Below are 5640 nucleotides of genomic sequence, written 5' to 3'. Positions count from 1 at the left end.
CTTTGACTTATCCAAGCCATTCTGAGAATGTTTTTTCGTCACATATTGTACTTCATGACACTGGTAAAATAAAGTAAAAAAAAAAATCATTTTTATTTATAAAAAAATACCAAAATTTACCAAAAATTTGAAAAAAATTTGCAAATTTCCAAGTTTCAATTTCTATACTTCTATAATACATAGTAATACCTCCAAAAATAGTTATTACTTTACATTCCCCATATGTCTACTTCATGTTTGGATCATTTTGGGAATGATATTTTATTTTTGGGGGATGTTACAAGGCTTAGAAGTTTAGAAGCAAATCTTTAAATTTTTCAGAAATTTTAAAAAACCCAATTTTTAGGGACCAGTTCAGGTCTGAAGACACTTTGCGAGGCTTACATAATAGAAACCACCCCATTCTAGAAACGACACCCCTCAAGGTATTCAAAACTGATTTTACAAACGTCGTTAACCCTTTAGGTGTTCCACAAGAGTTAATGGCAAATGGAGATAAAATTTCAGAATTTAGATTTTTTTGGGCAAATTTTCCATTTTAACCTATTTTTTCCACTAACAAAGCAAGGGTTAACAGCCAAACAAGACTGTATCTTTATTTCCCTGACTCTGCCGTTTACAGAAACACCCCATATGTGGTCGTACACTACTGTACGGCCACACAGTAGGGGGTAGAGGGAAAGGTGCGCCATATGGTTTTTGGAAGGCAGATTTTGCTGAACTGGATTATTTATTTACACCATGTCCCATTTGATGCCCCCCTGATGCACCCCTAGAGTAGAAACTCCATAAAAGTGACCCCATCTAAGAAACGACACCCCTCAAGGTATTCAAAACTGATTTTACAAACTTTGTTAACCCTTTAGGTGTTGCACAAGAGTTATTGGCAAATGGGGAAGAAATTTGAGAATTTCATATTTTTCCCAAATTTTACATTTTAACTCATTTTTTCCACTAACAAAGCAAGGGTTAACAGCCAAACAAGACTGTATCTTTATTGCCCTGACTCTGCCGTTTACAGAAACACCCCATATGTGGTCGTACACTACTGTACGGCCACACGGCGGGGTGTAGAGGGAAAGGAGCGCCGTGTGGTTTTTGGAGGGCTGATTTTTATAGACCGGTTTATTTACACCGTGTCCTGTTTCAACCCCCCTGATGCACCCCTGGAGTAGAAACTCCCTAAAAGTTACCCCATCTAAGAAACTACACCCCTCAAGGTATTCAAAACTGATTTTACAAACGTCTTTAACCCTTTAGGTGTTGCACAAGAATTATTAGCAAATGGGGATGAAATTTGAGAATTTAATTTTTTGGGCAAATTTTCCATTTTAACCCATTTTTTCCACTAACAAAGAAAGGGTTAACAGCCAAACAAGACTGTATCTTTATTGCCCTGACTCTGCCGTTTACAGAAACACCCCATATGTGGTCGTACACTACTGTACGGCCACACAGCGGGGCGTAGAGGGAAAGGAGCGCCGTGTGGTTTTTGGAGGGCTGATTTTTATGGACCCGTTTATTTACACCGTGTTCTGTTTCAACCCCCCTGATGCACCCCTGGAGTAGAAACTCCCCAAAAGTGACCCCATCTAAGAAACTACACCCCTCAAGGTATTCAAAACTGATTTTACAAATGTCGTTAACCCTTTAGGTGTTGCACAAGAGTTATTGGCAAATGGGGATGAAATTTGAGAATTTCATTTTTTTGCCAAATTTTCCATTTTAACCCATTTTTTCCACTAACAAAGAAAGGGTTAACAGCCAAACAAGACTGTATCTTTATTGCCCTGACTCTGCCTTTTACAGAAACACCCCATATGTGGTCGTACACTACTGTACGGCCACACGGCGGGGCGTAGAGGGAAAGGAGCGCCGTGTGGTTTTTGGAGGGCTGATTTTTGGACTGGTTTTTTTACACCGTGTCCTGTTTCAACCCCCCTGATGCACACCTGGAGTAGAAACTCCCTAAAAGTGACCCCATTTTGGAAACTACGGGATAAGGTGGCAGTTTTGTTGGGACTATTTTTAGGGTACATATGATTTTTGGTTGCTCTAGATTATATTTTTGTGAAGCAAGGCTACCAAAAATTGAAATTCTGAAATTTCATCTCCATTTGCCATTAACTGTTGAGGAACACCTAAAGGGTTAATACAGTTTGTAAAATCAGTTTTGAATACCTTAAGGGGTGTAGTTTCTTAGATGGGGTCACTTTTAGGGAGTTTTTACTCTAGGGGTGCAACAGGGGGGCTTCAAAAGGGACATGGTGTCAATAAAAAAGGCCATCAAAATCGGCCTTCCAGAAACCATGTCGGTCCTTTCCTTTTGCGCCCTGCCTTTTAGTGATACAGCAGTTTACGACCACAAATGTGGCGTTTCTGTAAACTGCAGTATCAGGGTAAAAAAATATTAAGTTTTGTTTGGTTGTTAACCCTTGCTTTGTTACCGGAAAAAAGGGACTGAAATGGAAAAGTGCCAAAAATAGCTGTTTTGGCACCGTTTTTATTAATTGACCGTGTTAATCTGGGGGGTTAGGTCATGGGGTATTTTTATAGAGGACATTCTTACGGATGCGGCGATACCTAATAAGTCTACTTTTTCTTTACAATTATTTAGGTTTTAGACTATATTATCCTTTTTGATACCAAAAAGTTTTTTGGGTATCTCTAAAGTCTAAGAGTCATTTTTTTTTTGTTTTTTAGCCGATTATCTTATGTAGGGGCTCATTTTTTTGCAGGATGAGAGGACGGTTTTATTGGCACTATTTTGGGGGCTATATGACTTTTTGATTGCTTGCTATTAAACTTTTTGTTATGTAAGATGACAAAAAAAAAACTTTTTTTGCATCGTTTTTTTTATTTTTAACCGTGTTAATCTGGGGGGTTAGGTCATGGGGTATTTTTATAGAGGAGATTATTACCGACGCGGAGATACCTAATTTGTATACTTTTTTTAAAATTATTTAAGTTTTTACAATTTTTTGGGGTGTCTCAAGTCTGAGAACCATAGTTTTTTTATCCGATTGTCAGTGGCTACACTGGGATATAAATTTGTCACTCCATGGAAGTGTGGTACTCCCTGAAGCAACCAATAATGCAGAGGCTCGGATGATCGGGGCACGTGTCACATTGAGTAGTAGTGTCCTTCCGTATCCCCCTCCTGTGACACACTCTGCACCTTTTTTGGGTTCGTCCCTTCTTTCCAGTATGGGGGACCACACCTGGAAAGTGTTGGCCAGGGACGATCCGGGCGTCTCCAGTTCCCGAGGTACTCCGGCCTGCTCTTTCCCAGTCCGAAAAGATCAGGGCCTTGAGGACTGCCTCATAGAACTGAAGCAAATAATGGCCAATGGGATAGAGAAGGCGCTCATAGGGTAAGTAAATTCAACAAAACAAATTTCAAATAAAAGAAATGGTTTGCTCACCTATTGCGGTTGCATCAATTGGATGCAACTGCAATGGAGATCGAGTATGGATAAGAGACGGTTGGTGCAGCCAAGATTCGTCCTAACGCCTTGGGCAGGAGCCACCCTGCCACTAGGGTAGTGAAATTGAAGAGAGTACGCTGAACCTTAAGTGGAGCGTGTGGACTGCTGAGGGCGCACGAAACAACCAATCAAAGACAGTATTTTAGTTTCAGTAGTGTTCCATTTATTCGTAAGACAACGCGTTTCGGGGGGTTAAAGTCCCCTTTATCAAGTCTAAAAGAAAAGTTGGGTAAGAAAGGAAAAACATATGTATGGAAACATAAATTTTGTGTTTCCCTGTGGAAATTCTGTATAAAAACTGGAATGAATGAATAAATAAATAATCAAATAAATAAATAAATGAATAGGTATGGATAGCTGTAAATATAGATTGATAAAATAAAATGGTGGCTCTCACAAAACAAAAAAAAAAAAAAAATAATTAACCTACCCAAGCAAAGAGGATTAAAAGTATATATAGACATAAATTGGCAATAATGATCATGAATGATAAAATAGATACAAAATTAACAACATGTATGATCTATGCTGTTATAATTATAATAAAAATCTCGGTTATAAAAGCGGGCTTGATATTAAATTAGCCACAATACTAAAAGCAATTCCGGGGCCAGACTTTTGAATATAATTGTAGGTAACCTAAGGAGAAGGCATATAGTTGAAGGAGCGCTAGCAGATATGGTGTGTCTGCTAGCAGAGTGTTAGAGAATATATTGTCTATTAGCCGACAGGAGGTGTTGGTTATGTAGCTTGCACAAAAAGAGTAACATGTAGACTTTCAGCCTTAGGGCATCTTACCTGAGCCGGGAGACTAGGAGAGTGTCGCTGCTCGTCTGGAGAGGCGCGTGTTAGACGCTGACCTCTTCAGTGCCCGCGCTGCTGGAGAAATAGGGGAGGGGGTGGGTGGAGCTGGCCGGGTCCATAGGAGTGGCCTCCATGTGGGTGTGTGGTTGGGGAACGCGATCGGAGCCTGGGGAGGGCGGTGCAAAAGAAATCTTGTCCTGGTGCACGGGCGGGGCGCTCGTGTGGAGGCGTGGAGGAAGAGAGTGTGTGGAGAGGATCGGGGATGATGAAAGAAAGGGGCGGAGCTAGAGCGCTAGGTGAAGGGCCGGGGTTGCCTGCCGTCGACTTGTGAGGGACGGAGCCAGAGGAGGGGTGTGTCGAACTGAGTCAGTGGACAGCGAGTTCATATGGGGGCGTGGTTATGTGTAGTGCTTGGGGAAAGGACTGAAAGCTGTTGGAAGGGATGGAGGCAGAATTACATTGCACGGGGGAATTAGGGGGCTGCAGTAACCATATCGGAGAAGGATGGGAGACCGAAATGTATATAAATGTATATATATGTAGATGTATATGACTCATGGTAATGATGTTTGAATGAATGTAGAGGTGATTGAGTATTATTGGCCTGAATAAGTGTGCAAGGAAAGTGAATTGCCTTTAGGAGTAAAGGGGACATCACTGATGTATATAGGGATATTAATGTGTACAGATGGATGGGAGCGGGAAAATTGGTTGTAGTGGGGAGGAGGGGGGGTCCTGGGAGGGGAACCAGAGAAGGAGTGGAGAAGGTCTCACAGGTGGAGAGAAAAAAAATATTATTGTAATGATTTCCAAGAAGAAAATAAATAAATAAATAAATAAATGATGAATAGAATATGAGGGGAATAAATCTCCTTCCATCTGATAGCTTGGGAGATAGCTGTTCAGAAACATTTGCTCTCCAAGGACTCATTAAGTCCATGGGGTTCAAGGGTTTGTAATTTAAAAATCCAAAACATCTCTCTCTTCTGTAAGGTCCTAAATCTATCCGACGTTGTTTCTGCAATGGTTTCGATAGGTGTAATTGTCAATCCGGATGGGTCTTTATTATGAGAGGTAAGGAAATGGCGGGACACACTGTGTTTAAGGTAGCCCCGTGAGATGTTCCAGCGGTGTTTGTTTAGTCTTTCTCTAAGTGACTGGATGGTGCGGCCTACATATTGTAAACCACACTCGCACTCCATCACATAGATAACATAGGAGGATGAGCAATTCAAAAGGCTTTTGATTGGGTATTCCTCCCCCGTCACGTTGCTCTTAAATGACTGTCTCCGATTTGTGATGTTATTACAGCATTTGCATAGTTTGTGATTACATTTGTAGGTGCCTG

Source organism: Bufo bufo, chromosome 3, assembly GCF_905171765.1.
Source record: "Bufo bufo chromosome 3, aBufBuf1.1, whole genome shotgun sequence".
NCBI classification, from domain to species: domain Eukaryota; kingdom Metazoa; phylum Chordata; class Amphibia; order Anura; family Bufonidae; genus Bufo; species Bufo bufo.
The sequence above is the reverse complement of the archived record's forward strand: the minus strand, read 5'-3'. Positions refer to the sequence as shown.